This window comes from Pristis pectinata, chromosome 9, assembly GCF_009764475.1.
Source record: "Pristis pectinata isolate sPriPec2 chromosome 9, sPriPec2.1.pri, whole genome shotgun sequence".
NCBI lineage: Eukaryota > Metazoa > Chordata > Chondrichthyes > Rhinopristiformes > Pristidae > Pristis > Pristis pectinata.
In genome coordinates, this window is record NC_067413.1 from 38,186,175 (window position 1) to 38,207,207 (window position 21,033).

A 21,033-nucleotide genomic window follows, 5' to 3' on the forward strand; every position below is an offset into this window, starting at 1 on the left:
TCACTATGTTTATTTATAGTGGTCCTTCACATTCACCCCAAGACCACCAGAATTAATGCTGCAACCTGAATGAGAGTAAAGATGATAATTTAACATCAACTTATCACTCAGACATTGCTAGTTTTTAATTTTGCTTTCCACGGTTATCAGAAGGTTATTAAGTTTATACAGAAATCAATATTCAATACTGATTACGTTTATCAGACACAGGACATTCTTCAATATTTAAGAAAAGGAATGATTTCTTCTTTAATGCTTACAATGCATCCATCATCAGGGACCCCCACCATCCGGGCCAGGCCCTCTTCTTGATGCTGCTATCAGGCAGGAGGTACAGGAACCTGAAGACCCACACCTCAAGGTTCAACAACAGCTTCTTCCTCACTGCCATCAGGTTCTTGAATTGATCTGAAAAACCTTAACGCTACCTTGGACTATATTTTATTTTCTCTCTCTCAATCTTGCAGCAGCGTCATTGCTTATTTTGTTGTTTATTTTGCATTGTGTAAGTTATATTAATTTAAGTTTATGTTAACTTATGTTTGTCCTCATCTTGTAATGTACAGTGCTGCTGCTGATGCAAAAAGCAAATTTTATACCTATGACAACAATAAACTTGAACAATTTTTATCTGTTATTTACCTTATAAAAATTTTCAGGCAATTTCAGTGGACATGGAGGCAATATGAAATGTTCAGTTTATGGTTTGACCTAGCTGGAAGGACAAGACTGGTGGGTGTGTGAGAATAGAACCATCTCCAAGTCACACAGTATCCTGATGTGGAAACACATTCCCAGTTCTTCTTTGTCACTATCCTGCAACTCCCTACCCAGCAGAATTGTGGGAATACCTTCAGCACAAAGCAGCCACGATACAGGTTCACCACCACTTTCTCAAGGGCAGTTATGGACACCCTTTAGGCCAGCAATGGTGAATGGTCAAACATGATAAATTCTTGTTTCTCATTTATTGTGCAAGTTCTGAAATTCCAGGCCTAAAATTCTGTACCTCTCCTCCTTTAGATGTTGCTTTGACCTTCTTTGACATGAGGACACAAGATCAGCAAAGTGACAAAAGGGATAATCGATTGTGCTATCAAGCAGCACTTGCATAGTAACAACCTGCTCACAGAAGATCAGTTTGAGTTCTGCCTAAGTCACTCAGCTCCTGAGCTCATTACAGCCTTAGTGCAAGCATACCAGAGGTGAAGTGAGAGTAACTTCCCTTGACATCAAGGCAACATCTAATTGAGTATGGCATCAAGGAGCCCTGGCTAAACTGGAATCAATGGGAATCTGTGGAAAACCCTCTGCTGGTTGGACTTATACCTAACACAAAGGAAGATGGTTCTGGTGGTTGGAGATCAATCGTCTCAGCCACAGGACATCTCTGCAGGAGTTCCTCAGGGTTCTGTCCTAGGCCCAACCATCATTAGCTGCTTTATCAATGATCGTAAGGTCAGAGGCAGGGATGTTCACTGTTGATTGCACAATGTTCAGCACCATTCACAACTCCTCCGAGAATGAAGCAGTCCACATCCAAATGCAGCAAAACCTGGACAATATACAGGCCTGGGCTGATAGTTGGCAAGTAACATTTGTACCCCACAAGTGTCGGGCAATGACAATATCCAACAAGGGAAAGTCTATTTATCACCCCGATATTCAAAGGCATTACCGTCACTGAATCCCCCACTAACAATATCCTGGAGGCTACCACAAACTCAAAACTGAACTGGAGTAGATATACACATAATGTGGTTACAAGAGCAAGACAGAGACTAGAAATCCTATCGCACCTTAATTCGCCTCTTAACTCCCCAAAGCCTGTCCACCATCTACAAGGCTCAAGTCAGGACTGTGATGGAACACTCTCCATTTGCTTGGATGAGTGCAGCTTCAACAACATTCAAGAAGCTCGACAGCATACAGGACATAGCAGCCCACTTGATAGGCACCATATCCACAACCATTCACCCACTCCACCACCGACACACAATAGCAGCAGTTTGTACCATCTACAGGATGCACTGCAGCAACTCAGCAAGACTCCTTCAACAGCACCTTCCAAACCCACAACCTCTACCAGCTAGAAGGACAAGGCCAACAAAAGCATGGGGAACACCACCACCAAGAAGTTGCCCTCCAAGCCACACACTATCCTGACTTGGAAATATATCACCAATCCTTCACCGTCGCTGGGTCAAAATCCTGGAACTCCATCCCTAACAGCATTGTGGATATACCCACACCTCAAGAACTGCAGCAGTTCAAGAAGGCAGATCACAACCACCTTCTGCAATTAGGGATGGGCAATTAAATGTTGGCTCAGCCTTTGAAGCCAACATCCCTTAAATTAATTTTAAAAATTAAGAATGGGAGTAGGCCATTTGTCCATTGAGCCTGCTCTGCCATCTATCAAGATCATGGCTGATCTTCTACCTTCCCACCATTACCTAGCCCTATCCCCATAATCGTGATTGCTTCTAATATCCAGAAATCTATCAATCTCTGTTTTAAACAGAGATTGATAGATTTCTGGATATTAGAAGCAATCATGATTTAAACAGAGATTGAGCCCTCTGAGTGAAGAAATTTCTCATCAATCTCAGTCCTAAATGCCCTACCCCTTTTTCTCAGATTGTGACCCCTGGACTCCTCAGCCAGGGAGAATATCCTCCCTTCATCCACCTTGCCAAGCCCTTTTGAACAAGCTTTTGATCTCTAGTTTAACATTGCAGTGGCTCACAGTCAACTTCTGCATAAGAACTCTCCTGTGATGAGTCTTGCAATGGCTTACCACCTTCAACGTACTATTTAAAGTGAAGCTGTTGCTGGAATTAACCTACTGTATTTATATTGTTGTTTCACATAAGGATCAAGTAGAGTGTTTTCCCAATATTCAGACCAGATCTGTCCCCTCATTATTTGCACGCAATTCCAAGTCAGATACTAACCTAATATAGGCAAACACAGTCTTTCCTCAAAATATTACACATCAACTTAAAATACTGAAGGGAACTTCAATGGACCAGCTGCTATTAAAAATTATGATGGATTAATTTTGAAAACTGCTTTCTTAGACTGTAGGGTGTGGTGGCTACAGAATGTTTTGAGCACATAGGTAGTTATTTGAGAACAATCAATAAAATATCTTTGAAAATAATTCATTGTAGAGTTATTTGAGAACCTGATGAGCAAGTACTTGTCTCAGGTAATGATTGGCACAATAACGACTGGTTTACAATTTTCTCCCTGTTATATTGCTCAAAATAAAGATCCGTCAACCCCTTAAAGCCACAGCACAGGAACAGCAGGAGGCCATTCTGCCCCTCAAAGCCACAGCACAGGAATAGCATAAGGCCATTCATCCTCGTGAACATATTACACAGGAACTGCTAGATTGATGCAATCACAAAGAAGGCACACCAGTGGCTCTACTTCATTAGGAGTTTGAAGAGATTCAATATGTCACTGAAGACACTTACAAATTTCTTTAGATGTACAATGGAGCACATCTTACTGGTTGCATCACAGCCTGGTATGGAGGCTCCAATGCACAGGATCGCAAGAGGCTGCAGAGGGATGTAGACTCAGCCAGCTCCATCACAGGCACAACCCTCCCCACCATCAAAGACATCTTCAAGAAGCGGTGCCTCAAGAAGGCGGCATCCATCACTAAGGACCCCCACCATCCAGGACATGCCCTCTCCTCGTTACTACCATCGGGGAAGAGGTACAGAAGCCTGAAGACCCACATTCGACAACTCAAAAACAGCTTCTTACCCTCCACAATCAGATTTTTGAACGGCCCATGAACACTACCTTATTATTCCTTTTCTTGCACTATTTATTTTTTTGTAATTTATCGTAATTTTATGTCTTTGCTCTGTGCTGCAGCCGCAAGACAACAAATTTCACATCATATAAGTCAATGATAATAAACCTGATTCTGACCTAGATTCTGATTCTGAAACCATTCCTCCTCTCCAGTCCGTTGCACAGGAAGGAACAGAGGGAGCTGAGAAATTTTTTTTAAGTGCCCTGGCCATAAAAAAAAATGAAACTATTTCTCAACATTGCCGAGAGCAGCAGGTCTTACCCAGAGTGCACCATTTAAAGTGGTCCCAGTATTGAGGGAACCAGAAGTCTGGGGAGGAGTGATTGGCACCTTGGGCATCAATGAGGAGCTCTCTCACCTCTGTGTCTGATAGCTCTGGTTTCAAGTTCCACTCCAGAGACATGTAAAATCATGGGATACTTAAGGCACAGAAGGAGCCCATTTAGCCCTTCTGGTCAATGGCAGCTGTGATATTGTTGGAATGGCACTTGTGCAGGCAAATGAAGCGTATTCCATCATACTCTTGACTTTTAAAGTTTTAAGTTTAAGTTTATTGTCCTATGCATACATACCCAGGGTATAAATGCCATGAAAATGAGCATTTTGCAACCACAGCATAGTACATTACAAACATGACCAAAATAAGTTAACATAAACTTGAGTTAACGTAAATTATACATAACTTACGTGATAAAATAAACAAAATAAACATAACAACATTAGTGCAAGTTGAGAGAGAGCAAAAAGAAATATAGTCTGAGGTCATGTTGGAATTGGAATTGGAATTGGTTTGTACCGAGGTACAGTGAAAAACTTGTTTTGCATACCGTTCACACAGTTCAATTCATTACACAGTGCATTGAGGTAGTACAAGGTAAAACAATAACAGAATGCAGAATAAAGTGTAACAGCTACAGAGAAAGTGTCGTGCAGGTAGACAATAAGGTACAAGGCCATAATGAGGCACATTGTGAGGTCAAGAATCCATCTTATTGTACTAGGGTACCGTTCAATAGAATTATAGCAGCAGGATAGCAGCTGCCCTTGAGCCTGGTTGTACGTGCTTTCAAGCTTTTGTATCTTCTGCCCGATGGGAGAGGAGAGAAGAGAGAATGTCCGGGTTGGGAGGGATCTTTGATTATGCTGGCTGCTTTACCGAGGCAGCGAGAAGTATAGACAGAGTCTATGGTGGGGAGGTTGGTTTCCGTGATGTGCTCAGCTGTGTCCACAGCTCTCTGTAGTTTCTTGCAGTTACAGGCAGAGCAGTTGTCATACCAAGCCATGATGTATCCAGAAAGGATGCTTTCTATGGTGCAACGATAAAAATTGGTGAGGGTCAATGGAAACATGCCAAATTTCTTTAGCCTCCTGAGGAAGTTGAGGTGCTGGTGAGCTCTCTTGGCCATGGCGTCTATGTGGTTGGAGCAGGACAGGCTATTGGTGATGTTCACTTCTAGAAACTTGAAGCTCTCAACCCTCTCGACCTCAGCACCGCTGACGTAGACAGGAGCATGTACACTGTCCCCCTTCCTGAAGTCAATGACCAGTTCTTTAGTTTTGCTGACATTGAGGGAAAGGTTTTTGTCATGACACCATGTCACTAATGTCTCTATCTCCTTCTTGTACTCCAACTCATTGTTATTTGAGATACGGCCCACTATGGTTGTATCATCTGCAAACTTGTAGATGGAGTTAGAGCAGAATCTGGCAATGCAGTCAGGAGCGTATAGGGAATAGAGGGCTGAGGATGCAGCCTTGTGGGGCACCAGAGTTGAGAATAATTGTGGCAGAGGTGTTGCTGCCTATCCTTACTGATTGCAGTCTGTTGGTCAGGAAGTCAAGGATCCAGTTGCAAAGGGAGGTGTTGAGTCCCAGGTCTCGGAGTTTGGTGACAAGTTATCTTGGAATTATAGTATTGAAAGCAGAGCTGTAGTCAATAAACAATACTCTTATGTAAGAGTCTTTACTGTCCAGATGCTCCAAAGATGAGTGTAGGGCCAGGGAGATGGTGTCCACCGTAAACTTATTTTGGTGGTAGGTGAACTGCGGTGGTTACAGGTTGTCTGGGAGGCTGGAGTTAATGCGTGCCGTGACCAGCCTCTCGAAGCACTTCATGATGTGCTATGGTTTTTCAGGTGGGTTCAAGAACCTGATGGAAGTGGGGAAGAAGCTTGATGAACCTTGAGGTGTGGGGCTTCAGGGTCCTGTACCTCCCGCCTGATGGCAGCATCGACTTGTGTCTTGCAGATGGTAGGAGAAGTTTTGGCATATCTGGAAGTGAATCACTCACCACATAACCTCTGACCTGCTCTTATTGCCACAATATTTCTATTGTTGGTCCACTTTATTGTCCCATCAATCATTACCCCCAGGATGTTAATGGTGAGGACTTGGAGATGGGAATCCCATTGAAGGTCAATGCTATTGGTTAAACTCTGGATGTATAGCAGTGACTATGTTTAAAATATTTCCCACCTCTCCAAAATAGAAAAGAAATTATTTATAAATCGCTTTCAAAGAATCAGAAATATCAGTGCCAATTTAATCTCTAAAAACCTCTGCCCCCAAGTTGCCAATGGATTTAATTGTTGGTCAATCTGATGTCAGTACCCTGTGGCATGGGTGTGTCACACCCCTCATTCCATTCTTGTGGACCCCCATACATAAACGGGCTAGACAGGTGTACATATCTGACTCTTTTTATTAGGATAGCTATATGTAAAACACATTTATTCTACTTAACAAAGGCCATTAATCTAACACTGCTGCTGGCATAATGCATTATGTTTCTGTAGCATCCAACAACAAATCAGATTTCAAAATATTCTCCTCTAAAATAACCAGGAGCACTTCAGAAATCTGGTTATACTGACATGTTGCTGCACATTATGCAGTCATTGAATCATCCAATAGAGAGGCTGTTGACCAATATATGTTCATGGAATGAAAATTTATCCTTACTACCTCACATGACTTTGTCTGTGTCCTCCAGCTGCCAACTACCCCACCAACAGAATCAGTCTCTCCCAATCTACCTCCCCACCATCGGTAGTATCTACAGGAGGTGTGGCCTCAAGAAGGCAACATCCATCATCAAAGATCCCCACCATCCAGGCCGTGCCATCTTCTTGCAGCTGCCACCAGCCTTAGGAGGTACAGAAGCCTGAAGTCCCACACCACCAGGTTCAAGAACAGCTACTTCCCTTCAACCATTCAGCTCTTGAACCAACTGGCACAACCCTAGCAACTTAGCAACACTATGACCACTTTGATCACTTTACACTGAATTGGACTTTGTTTCTGTTCTATTTGTTCTTTCGAGTAAAAATTGTGTATAATTTATGTTTAATTTATGTTTTTCTTCTGAATGCTGCTTATATGATGCTATGTGCCTGTGATGCTGCTGCAAGATTTTCATTGCACCTGTGCGTACATGTAGTTGTGCATCCGACAATAAACTTGACTTTGACTTTGAACAGCTTTGCTCATTTCCCACTTAACCTTCTCTCCTCCCAACTCCTCCATACATAACTGAAGTTGTTTATGCCTGTTACCATCCCTGTAAATTTCCTCTGTACCTCTCCATAAAATCATAGAAGTTCACCACACAGGAAGCCATTTGATCCATCCTCTTCATGCTGGCATCCTTGACATCCTTCCTGTAGAGTGGGACCCAGAATACAGCAATCTGGTTCAGACCGACAACCAAGATGAAGAGGGAGAGGGCTACAACTGCATTCCTTGGGAAACCACTTCCCTTATTATAAGTGACCCCTGCAGTTCAGGTAATGAAAATTCGCCCTTACAGAGTTCAGAAATCACTACCAAGAGATCTGAGATATGGAATAAAAATTCATTCTTGCAGAATTTATGCATCAATTTTTATTTTATTTTCACTTCGTATTGACACATGCGCAGATGATGTGGCTTTGCATTATTGAAAAAAGTTATACAAATGGATTTCTGGGAACACAACATTCCCCCCACCCCCATAATATGGGGGCCACCTGTACTTTGATATAAATTGTGATTTTATTGATAAATGAGATGGGATTTAGGCTGTGCCCGATAAGCATATCAGCATCAATTTGACACTTGGGACAGTTTAACCTCTGTCCATCACATGATGTACTTAAACTCCCCTTTCTTGAGAAGCAAATGTCTAACACACAAGGATAAGGATTTCAAACTTCCAGCCAAGTTATGGTAAACTGGATGATTTCCGCAAAATGATTTTTTAAGAGATTGCCATAGTGCTCTATAATTGGTTCAATGCAAGGAACTTTCCTCAAGGGCTTTTTTAATCCAAACTCTCTATATGCTGAATATATTCATTTTCCAAAGGGCTTTTTTAATCCAAACTCTCTATATGCTGAATATATTCATTTTCCAAAGTACTAAAATTAGTAGAGGGATGCTTTGCATCAGTATACATGCACATTCACAATGAGCAACAAAGTGGTACCTAGGCTACAAATTATTGGGGTAAATCTACGGTTGTCCCAGAGTCACTGATTGCCAGTGTCCCTGGTGTTCTAACATACAGCGTAGTCTCCATTCAGCAGTTCAGTACCTCGACACAATCCAACACAGTAAAGGGGCTGTCCCACAAAATAGGTTTGTCCACTGTCTGCAAGCTGCTGCTAAGAAAGAATAATATTGGGTCAATTCATGCTAATCCAGCAATTTATTCCATCGAGGACAATTGGCTAACTGCATGGGTCAGCCACACACAGGAGGTCAGATGTCAGAACATCTGTCGCTGAACTCATCACTGAATCCAGGGGTGGACACAAATGTCTTCAACTGAGGGATTGAATGCACTTTGCAAGCAGACCCACAGCTTTACCCCAGGTAGGGGCCAATTTAAATAGCATCACTGACCTTAACATTGAAGGTAAATTGTTTCATGAAGTCACAGAGTCATACAGCATGGAAACAAGCCACTCGGCCCACCATGTCCATACTGACCAGTGGGCACCCATCCATAATTAATCCCATCTTCCAGCACTTGCTTATGTTAATTTAAGTTTACGTAATTTATGTTTGTCATGTTTGTAATGTACTGTACTGCTGCTACTGCTAATTTTATACCTTAGGTATGTATGCCCTGACAATAAACTTGAACTTGAATTTGGCCCATAGCCTTCCATGCCCAGGCGATTCAAGTATTAGTCCAGACACTTCTTAAATGCTGTCAGTAACTCTGCTTCCACCACTCTCTCAGGCAGTTTATTCCAGGTACTCATCACTCTCTGGGTGAAAAAGTTCCCCTCAGATCCCTTCTAAATCTCTTACCCCCTTACCCTAAATTTATGTCCTCTAGTTTTATTCACCTCTGATAAGGGGAGAACTTTCCTGCAGTCTACCATATCTACCCCTGATTTGTTTGCTGTTTTACAAAATCTTAGAGTCATTGAGAGTCTTACAGCATGGAAACAGGCCCTTCAGCACATCGACTCCATGCTGACCATCACCACACATTTTTACACCAATCCTGCCCTAACCCATTTTATCCCACCCACATTCCTACAAACTTCCCCTCTCCTACATTGTACCACTTACCTACACACTTAAGGGCAATTAATCTACCAACCTCTGTGTTTTTGGGATGTGGGAGGAAACCAGAGCTTCTGGAAGAAACCCATGGAACCACAGGGAGAATGTACAAACTCCACACAGACTGCACCCAAGGTCAGGACTGAACTGGGGTCACTGGAGCTTAACTAGCTGCGCCCCTGTGCTGCCCATGTCATCTTAATGCTTGAATTAATTGTTAGCACTTTCACATTATTTCCAAGTGAGTTTATTATTTTATATATATTGAACATAGAACAGTTTGGCCCAAAATGTTGTGGCAAACTAATTAAGCTGACACCTTATCCCTACTGCCTACACATAGTTTACATCCCTCCATTCTCTGCCTATTCATGTGCCTATCTAAGAGCCTTAAATGCTTCTATCGTATCTGCCTCCACCACCACCTCTGGTAGCGCATTCCAGGCACCCACCACTCCCTGTATAAAAAACTTGCCTTGCACATCTCCTTTGAACTTACCCCATCTCACCTTAAATGCATGCCCTCTAGCATTTCGACCCTGGGAAAAAGATAGCAGCTATCTACTCTGTCTATGCCCCTCATAATTTTATAAACTGATCAGGTCTCCCCTCAACCTCCAGCACTCCACAGAAAACAATCCTATTTTGTCTAACCTCTCCTATAACACATGCCTTCTAACCCAGGCAGCATCCTGGTAACATGAGAGATTCTGCAGATGCTGGAATCTGGAGCAACACACACAAAATGCTGGAGGAACTCAGCAGGTCAGGCAGCATCTATGGAGGGAAATAAATAGTCAACGTTTCAGGTCAAGACCCTTCATCAGGACAGTCCTCTTCCTTTCCAACCCTGATGAAGTGTTGCCAAACTGAGGTAGTGTTTAAGGTTGTGCCAGCTGGTTCAAGAACTGAATGGTTGAAGGGAAGCAACTGTTCTTGAACCTGGCGATGTGGGACTTCAGGCTTCTGTACCTCCTGCCCAATCGTAGTTTGAGAAGATGGCATGGGCCAGATGGTGGGGATCTTTGATGATGGATGTTGCCTTCTTGAGGCAGCGCCTCATGTAAGTACTTCTGATGGTTGGGAGGGATGTGCCAGTGATGTATTAGGCTGAGTCCACTACTCTCTGTAGCTTCTTCAGTTCCTGTGCATTTCAATTGTCGTACCAGACCATGATGCAACCAGTCAGGTTACTTTCAACAGTACATCTGCAGAGGTTTGTTAGAGTGTTCGGTGACATGCCAAACTTCCTTAACCTTCTAAGAAAGTAAAGATGCTGGTGTGTCTGCCTTGTGATGGCATCTATGTGCTGGGCCTAAGATACTAAGCCTGCTCAAAGCTATATGCAGCCTTACAAAGGCAATACACTGTCCTGACAGAGGAAATGAACAAATATTACATAAAATGAAATTACAACACTCCATCCTCCCCATATTAATGAAAGGAAATACTCTGCTTTTCTTGGTCTTCATACCATTTTGTTTCAAAGTCTTTTAGATATGAGAGAGCTTTTCTGCCCATGCAATGGGTTATCCCTGTGATGATGTGAGAGTGATGACAGATGTATCATCTGGAGTTTCTCCTTTCATCTTGAGGTTACAAAGTGTGGATTCATTAGCATTGGATGGTGTTTCGAGCTTTTTGAAGAGTGGCACATGCCCTGATCATGGATCCTTTTGTAGCAGCCACTTCAAATGGCTGCTGCCATCTGGAGTTGCTTGCTTTCTTATAGGGTTATAGTGTTTCACACGAATTGTTTCCCCAGGCTGGAATGGCAAAAAGCTAAATTTCATGTATTTCTTTGCATTGGCATTCATGCTGTTTCTCTTGGCTTTGTCACACTAACATGGGTATTAGTTTATTATTGTCACATGTACTGAGATAGAGTGAAAAGCTTTTATCTTGCATACCATCCAGATAGATCACACCATACATAACTACATTGAGGTAGTAGAAGGAAAACAGAATAGTGTTGTAGTTACAGAGAAAGTGCAGTGCAGGTAGACAAATAAAGTGCAAGGGCCATGATGAGGTAGATTGGGAGATCAAGAGTTTAGGAGTTCACCTTTTAGCCTATGAGAGGTCCATTCAAGAGTCTGATAACAGTGGGATAAAAGCTGTCCTTGAGTCTGGTGGTACATCCTCTCAAGCTTTTGTATCTTCTGCGAAATGGGAGGGGGGGGGAAAGAGAATCATCGGGTTGGGAGGGGTCCTTGGTTGTGTTGGCTGCTTTCCTGAGGCAGTGATAAGTGCAGATGGAGTCAAAGGAGGTGAGGCTGGGCTGTGTTCACAACTCTCTATGATTTCTTGTGGTACTGGGCAGAGCAGCTGCCATACCATGCTGTGATGCATCTGGATAGGATTCTTTCCATAGTGTATTATTTCCCAGATTTTCACCATCCTCTGCATTTTCCATTTATGAAATATCTCATGCTTTTCTCAAGTCACTGGTGAAGTATCCCAAAACATCACAAAATGAAAAGTGAACATGGCATATTTGATTCTTTATAACAGGTGTAGTGAAAAACTTACTTGCAGCAGCAAAACATATTGCATCAGACACACAACACTCACAAGAAAAACATAAATTATACAAAATTATACAAGAAAGAACAAAATTGGAACAATGAAACAAAATTCATTGTAGTGCAAAGTGGTCAAAGTGATCATGGGTGTTGCTATACTGGGGTAGTGATTAGGGTTGTGCAGGTTGGTTCAAGAATCGAATGGTTGAAGGGAAGTAGCTGTTCTTGAACCTGGTGGTGTGAAATGTCAGGCTTCTGTACCTCCTACCCAATGGTAGCTGTGAGAAGATGGCATGGTCCAGATGGTGGGGGTCTTTGATGATAGATGTTGCCTTCTTGAGGCAGTGCTTCATGTAGATACTTCCAATGGTGGAGAGCAATATACACATGATGTATTGGGCAGAGTCTACTACTCTCTACAGCTTCTTATTTTCCTGTGCATTTGAATTGCTGTACCAGACCATGACGCAACCAGTCAGGATACTTTCAACAGTACATTTGTTGAAGTTTCCTAGAGTGTTTCTTATGCTGCTGAGGCAATGGGTTACAGAGACCATAAACAAAGCTCAAAACGGTCCATCATACTTGACACGTTTGCAAGAATTAGAGAGCATCTGTTCTAGCTAATTAACCCTTTGTTTCCTAACAGCCTGTTAAATCATGCTCAGACAGGCAATCAGCCCCACCATTCAGTCCTACCGAAGCTCATACATTCTCTTTGACTCGTAATCACAGCTCATCACCACTGTGGCAATAGCAAATGCACAAAACATGCCAGCTGCCCACAACCTTCACACATGGGCAGCTCGCTGGCCATGGACCCGGGATTTGATTTCACAACCCATAGGCATGCCGAGTGCATTTCACAACAGCTTTTGCCCTTCACGTTGATCTGGGGGGGGGCGGGGGGGGGGGTGGTGGTGGGCTCTATGCGATTGAATTTCTGAACCCTAGCTCCTACTGGATAGCTGGACAAACGCAGATGCTGTTAACCTCACTGATGGAAGCTCTGACATATTCCACTTTTATCTCAGCTTTTCAAGGCATTTCCTCCTATCATTTCCACATGGTGTTAAGTGGCAGGGATAATATGAAGCATCACTAATCTGTTTTTGTGTTCTACCTCATTGTGTAAATGCATAATGAGCACTATCCAGGTTTATGATATTACATTATCCTGCTGTGTCCTGTTAAGACCCTGTACCCCACACACCACAATATAATTTAAGTATTTTGTTGGCCCAAAGGGAAAAACATTTTGCTTGTCATAGCACATATGTGGTTCACTTACACTGTGCAATAGGGGTTAAGCAAGCAAAGCCAACACTGTGTAGTTATTTTTTCATTACAGAGTGTGACTTCATCCACAGTCACTATGTACTGATAATTTCATCAAGATATATTAAATCCTTCAAGATACATGCAACTATCACAGTGTCAGTCAATATCTAAGTATCTAAGTTTTAACCATGCACTCACGAGCAATTTTCCCAAGTCTTCAATTTTACCACAGCCATTTAATCAACTTAGGTTATGTTCTACTGAAACAATCTTCCCAATTCCAAAAAGAAAATGAAACAAGAATTCCTCCCTCCGCTTATCTCGGCTGTTCAAAATAACAAATTTCACATCATATACGTCAGTGATAATAAATCTGATTCTGATTCTGATTCTGAATTTCACAAATTGTACTTCCTCACCCTGTGACAATGACACAGGAGCAACCTGTGGCAAGTCACAGCAATATTTAATGTCTCCACCAATTCTTTTAGAAGAACAATGGAGAACAATACCGATTTTAAATTTGACGTTATGTACTAGCCTTCTAACAGAATATGAATGATTAGTATGCTCTGCAGTTAATACTTTGGTAATTTTCTCCTGAGCAATATGAATTCATGATCTAATTGTTACTGGCTCATTATTTGTCTCATTGCTAATGTTCATATAAATTATTCTATTTATTAACTCCAAATTCCAGGTGCAACATTTTAATGATTTTATTTCTTTTTATGTTGAGCAGGTTAACAACTGTGTTCAGATAATGCAGAGGGAATTTTAAACCCTTATTGATTAAGGCTCTCTTGACTTATTCAAAAGTCACACAGAGAACTAAATAATAGTCATACAGGGAACTAAATCATAGCCTTAATCATTCAATCACATACTTTGTTTGTATTACGTACCAGAAGAAGCAGGCTGGGGGATGGGAAGATGTTAGCACTAACTGTTTTTTAAGTGGAAATGATTCCCTCTGCAAACCTCAACTAAATAAGGGTCAATTTTGATACTTTGTGAGAGAATTCTGATATTTTTAACAATGCTTCAGCAACCGGACTCCAGAATTCCATCTGTTTTCAATTCAGAGGACAGAATTATCCAAAGTCAAATTATGTTTTTATTGCTAGGAATTCCAGGACTTCAGTGGTGCTTTGAGGATGAATTCTCTTCAATTTTTCCCATGAAGGCTACACACCAGCACCCCTTGTGCAAGCTCAATCCTAAAGCCCTAACCATGGCATCTCACACTTGGACTGACCACCACTGGACTTAACTGGTTCGGACACCAACCAGTAGCTGGTTACCTCTATAAATATCAACTCTAAGTGTGGCAAAGATATCGTTTTGCTGACTAATTAATTGTATCTTATGCGTGCTCCATGTCAAAGAATTAAAATAAGAGAGATGGAAAGAACTGGTAAAGGAAGGTAAAATTAAGTATAACTTAAATTCATTACTAAGATGTCAAGAATCGTGTGCATCACGTGGTGGTGATTAAGCAGGGCAACTCTTTAACAACTGTGTATTATTACATTTGATCATTTTCACTAACGCTATTGTAAGGTTACTGGAGGAAATGCTGAGTGAATAGTTCAAAAGCTAATTATTATTGTGTCATTATTTGTCTGCTCATGTTATAAAAAAGTTTATGTATTTCTGTCAAATTCCTGTGTAATATTTTAATGAATTCTACCTTTTATTTTAAAGAAGCTGACAACTGTGTTCAAGTATTGCAAAGAGATTGAATAGCTTTATTTTGATTCATTCACAAGCCACACCGAATTAGGAACTATCCCAGAACCAATTCTTTAATCATCGAGTTGCTTTACATTGTTCATGTTATGAACCAAAGGAGTAATAGTGGACCTTCTCCTTGGGTCATTGGAGTCCAGGCGATAATAGTGCTCTCATTATGTTGTGAGGGAGAGACCCTCATACCAACAACAAACAGTGGTAGTAATGTGGAATGAAAAATGGAGTCCAGAGTTATCCCGATTTAAAATAAAATTATCTGCTTCAAAAGGTGCATGCATACAATCAATGTTGAGCACCACTGTGAAGGTGAAGGTTAGCACAGAATATGGCATTATCCAGAACTTAAGCATTTTTCAAAAGGTCGAGCTCTATCCAGAGAATGCCAAACATGATTTGATTTGAGAGCCAAAACTGACAGCAAATTTGTTATTTTCAAATTTATACATAAAATATAAAAACATTTGAGAACCATTGAACATCCTTAATGTATGGAATTTGGGCCATTAAATCAATATATGTTAATTAATATCTCTCTGTTTCCTGTCTAGACATGGAGCCTAATCTTTCTCTAAACAAACTGGCAACAGGTTCCATTTGGATTTATAGTATAGGAACTACATTTCTAGGCCCTGAAATAAAAGTATAGCATTGATGGAAATCTGCCTAACAAGTGATCAAAACATGCTTTATAACCTGGTTTCACTTTCCACGAACAATGCAAAGATTAATTGAAAGAAACGTTATGGGTCAGAAACATACACATGGTCACACAAGCAGGGGTTGTGTGTGGTATTTCACTTTTGAAATTCAGTGGTGTTAAAATCAGTGGAACTGGATTTCAGAGGAGGAAGTTAATATGTAGCTATTACTGTAATTAAGAGGTAGCAATTAATATGTAGCCTGATATACTTAAAATTCAGGCCATGGATCCATTATCAACTAACCATCAGTCCACATCTACCCCCAACCTCCAGTAATTTCTCTTTATACAGTACAAAGGACCTTAAGGTCAAATGATTCTACTCCAATGATATAATTCAAGACTGAATCAGTAGGTCACGGGTTCAAGGCCCACTCCAGAGACTTGAGCACAAGGATACAGCCAAACACTTTGGTATAGGGTTCAGATGAGATGTTAAACCTGCCTTCATCAAAGGTTCCTGGCACAATTTTGAAGAGAAGGGTCCAGGGCATCAACCAACATTATGAGAAGGTACAACAAGACCACCAGCATATTGTGATTTGTGGGACCAAACTGTGTAAAGATTGCCTCTTCCACTTTACAACTATGACAACACTCAAAATGTCCATAATTTAGCTGTGAAGCATTTTTGTGGTCTGTGGTTGTGAAAAGCTGGATATAAATACAAGTGCGTTCTTTCTTACCATTTGAGGTTCTCTCTGTCATTTGCCTGTAGATATATGTACATATAGTGAGGCAAGTTGCCAGAGGACATACCTAATACCACTAAAGAGAAGCTGATTTGTCCTGTTCTGTCATGCATCCCATCCCTCCCCCACCATCTCCCACATCCTTAACCCTAATCCCAACTCCACAAGCTGCTGAGTCCTTTATTGGTAATTAATTGGCCATTGCAGTTGGGCACCCGCTGCTTGGTCACTCAACAGTGGTTTGGCACCAGATCTGAGCTGAAGTGGTATTTCAAGATGCAGGCATATTGAATATCAACAGAGGTCTCCATTATTTGAGGAAGAAACATGAAAGTGGGGAGACTTGTCACCTGATTTACAACATATTGGGAGAGGTAGAAATCAAGGTTTATATCAGGAGATTCCACACAATCAAAGACCCTTCCCACCCCAGACATTCTCTATTCTGCACCCCCCCCCCCACCCTTCCATCGAGCAGAAGATACAAAAGCTTTAAAACATGCACCACCAGGTTCAAGGACAGCTTCTATCCCACTGTTATAAGACTCTTGAATGGACCTCTTGTATGTTAAAGATGAACTCTTGACCTCACAATCTACCTTGTCATGGCCCTTGCACATTATTGTCTATCTGCACTGCACTTCCTCTGTAACTGTAACACTTTATTCTGCATTCTGTTATTGCTTTTCCCTTGTACTACCTTGACGTGCTCATGTTTTCAAATGATCTGTATGGATGGCATGCAAGATTAAGTTTTTCACTGTATCTCGGTACATGTGATAATATTACACCAATTCCAATTCTAATTCCAAATAAAGTCCTAGTTATCAAATACTATTCAAGATGGGTTCACAATTTCTTCCAACAAACAAGGCCTGCATTCAATATTTAAAAGTTGGAAAGTGCTGGAGCTTCATGAGGCTAAGGGCATCCATGAGATAATTTTTTAACACAATAGGCAGGACCAATATTTATCAGCATTGAAGAAGAAAGTGTTGTAGAATGCAATCTCAAAAATAAGAATGGAAACCTCCGATTAAAAGTAGAATTTAATTAATCCTGATGTAAGTCACTGGCACAGATGATAATAAGTTTCATAATGTGCACTAAACTCTAGTTGGGATGTTGCCCACCCCAGATTTGGTTTCTTCTCTGTACGATTCCTTCAACATGAAGAACAGAATTGACAAATAGCCCGTTGCATTATTTTTAACCCTGAATGTCTTCAGTACATCAGTACCTTGTTATCCTGTCTTTATTTGATTCTTTCAAATGACAGTACTGACGCAGAATTGCTGAAGCACTAAGCAGACATATTTTTTCTTTAATTTATCAGTAAATTGACAGTTTTATGAACTGCCTTTTTTTACTCATGTCCTCTAAAGATGGCAGTGATTTGGAAACAGTTGTAATTAAATCCTCAGGGAATGCAGTGGAAGATTATAGCCCCATGGCAGGCTATTAAAAAATAAATAGTTGTTCTGATATAAACAAGTATTGTAGCTAGAACCTAAGACTTGACAGTACAACAGTAATCAACCTGCTAGCACCTCTAAATGCTACCTATAAACACAAATATAGCTAACTGCGGCCCTCCCTTGCAACTCTTACACCCTGTCTTTGTCTTATTTCACACAACTGTTCATTGAGTCATGTCGGATTGTAAACTTCCTCTCCCTTCTTCTCCTAGTCCCAATCCCCACTAACTTTTGGCACTGACAGGGCATTAGACCTTGCTGGCAAGAGAACATTGTTAACAATTGCTGTCAATGTTCATCCATGTTCATCCCATTCCTTGTACTTGTCTGATCTTCTGAGTAGGGTCACTCTTGCCAGTATCCCTGAATCCAGTGATGGCCTGACCTTAGTGCCAATGTCACATGGAAAAAGCCCCATCCTGAAAGACCCCAAAATGCTTTCACAACTAACAAAGCTTGGCTGACTGTCAAAACTGTGAGAGTAATTATAAATGTCACTGATCACCTCTGACATTCAGAACATATAAAAAGCACTAAAAATGATTTTAAAAATTCAAAAACTAGCAAGAATACTCAAATATTAAAAAAACAAAATATTTTAAAAATAATTAAAAGCATTAAACTGAACTGAAATTATTTTAAAGTAAAACAAGTTACCTTCCCCTAATCCTTCAAATTTTAGCCCTGTATATCCCCAGTTGAGTCATAGAGCCTGTGTCATACCGGACTGGAACAGGCTAGGAGAGGCAATTCCTCGGTGCCAGGGAATCTCAGCCACTCTGGTCTCCAGAACAAGCTGACAGATTTGGCATTCCAAATCAACAATTAAATTTGGGACTTCTCGATCAATCCACACAGGACGTCCTACGTTCACTTCTATTAAAGCAGGTAAATACCAGCAGTTCCATTCAGTGTGAGTGGCATCTACTAGCAGGTGAAGGCTGGTGTGCCTGGAGCAGTTTGTGTGTTACAAGTAGCAACCTGTGGAAAAACCTTTTGATAAAATGCATTGCCAGCACTTGGCAGAATGCAAATAGTCAGTGTGGAGATTGGTTAAACTTTCAGGGAAGACCTGATAGGAGTTTACAAAATTATGAGAGGCGTAGATGGAGCAGGCAGTTGGTTTCTTTTTCCCAGGGTTGAAATGTCTAATACTAGAGGGCATGCATTTAAGGTAAGAGGGGGAAAATTCAAAGGAGACATGTGAGGCAAGTTTTTTTTACATGGAGAGTGGTGGGTGCCTGGAATGCGCTGCCAGGAGTGGTGGTGGAGGCAGATACGATAGAGGCACTCAAGAGGCTCTTAGATAGGCACGTGAACGTGCAGTGAATGGACGGATATGGGTCATGTGCAGGCAGAAGGAATTAGTTTAATCATTAGCTTAATTAGTTCAGCACAACATCGTGGGCTGAAGGGCCTGTTCCCATGCTCTACTGTTCTCAAATGCGCATAATTCACAACTAATGAGGATTAGGAAGTGGACCTTATTGTAAGATAACGGAACATAAGCATGCAGCCCCAGTTAATATGACTCTTACATTTGAATCCGTGCTTCAAATTGGAGGAGATACCAATCAGGTGCCATGGAGTCATACAACAAAGAAACAGGTCCTTCAACCCACACGGACCATCAAACACTCATTTACACTAATGCTGTTTTTATTTTCCCCGCATTCCCATCAACTACTCCTCACCGACACACTGAGGGCCATTTACAGTGGCTAATTAACCTACCAACCTGAAAGGAATGAACACGATCTTACCCAACATGTCCAGCACATACTCACATCCCCCAAGGGCACATGATCGAAATACAAAGCCTTCCCAAACCAGGAACTCTTGAGAGCTAATCACCTGAAACTAACACATATAAATGTGCTGCTTACTAATGGGGCTCCAACCAGGCACCAGGCACCAGGCAGTTGCGACCCTGGTACTTTGTGGAATGTGTATGCTATGACTTCAAGCACTCACTATTGAATGGGATGTTCATGCTCAGCTTTAAATCAGTCATCTGCTGTTCCATGAGCAAACTTCGCACAGTTTAAAGTCACAGTTCACTCTTGACATGAGCCATATCCTTCAATAAGGACCATTGTAACCTTAGCAATTGTAGCAATTTAGTAGCAGTTAGTACTGGCTGATTGCATCATGGTCTGGTATGGCAATTCAAATGCGCAGGAATGTAAGAAGCTGCAGAAAGTAATGGACTCAGCCCAATACATTACGGGCACATCCCTCCCCACCACTGGTAGTATCTACATAAGGCACTTCCTCAAGAAGGCAACATCTATCATCAAAGATCCCCACCATCGGGGCCATGCCTCAAGTTCTAGAGAGCTTATCTGAGCTCCTTCAGTTTAGTGATCATAAAACTGTTGATGGCTGTGACTTCAGCTGCTAAGGCCCTAAATTCTCGATGTCCTTCCCTGAACATTCTCTGACTCACTAAAGACCCTCTTTAAAATGTACATCTTTCTGGTCATTGTATCTAATCCTCAGTGTCAAATATCATTTGATTTCTTTGGAGTGAAGTAACAAAGAAATAGGCTCTTCAGCCCACCGAGTCCAACCCGATCATCAAACACTTATTTATGACAATCCTTCACCAATCCTATTTTATTCTTCCTACATTCGTATCAACTTCTGCCAGATTCTATTGCTCACCTACACATCACAGGCAATTTAAAGTGGCTAATTAATCTAATAAGCCTCATGTCTTTGGGATGTGGGAGGAACCTGGAAAAAATCCATGCAGTCACATTCAAACTCTGCTCTGATAACACCAGAGGTCAGGACTCTACCTGGGTCACTGGAACGGTGAAGCATCAGTCCTACTAGCTGTACCACTCAGCCGACTCTATTTCTAAATCCATTCCTCAGTTTACAAAGGAGATGCAGTCCTGGAGATCATTTTATTATGTAAAATTTCATAAATTTCACTCAATCCTGATGCAGTCTCGACCCAAAATGTCAACTGTCCATTTCCCTCCATAGATGCGGACCCGTCAAGTTCCTCCAACATTTTGTGTGTTGCTATTGAAAAGGAGATTGCAATACTTACAAAACATGCAGTTACTGCAAAAATAGTTGTGATTCACATGATCAATGAAAAATAGAATATCAGAACTGGTGTGAAATTGTAGAGAGCTATCCTACCCTTTAACTGGCCTTTCAAAAAACAGTAAATAGTTTTGCCTTT

The 21,033-nt window shown here is 41.3% G+C and overlaps 1 long non-coding RNA gene across 2 annotated transcripts in view; it reads right to left on the bottom strand.

The window, feature by feature from the left end:
- Positions 1-18,714, bottom strand: part of LOC127574189 (uncharacterized) — a 30,975-nt gene extending 12,261 nt beyond the window's left edge. For both annotated transcript variants that reach the window (XR_007956886.1, XR_007956885.1), the window contains exon 1: positions 18,489-18,714. This is a non-coding gene — a long non-coding RNA (uncharacterized LOC127574189). The remainder of the gene's footprint in view (positions 1-18,488) is intronic.
- Positions 18,715-21,033: the final 2,319 nt, after the last annotated feature.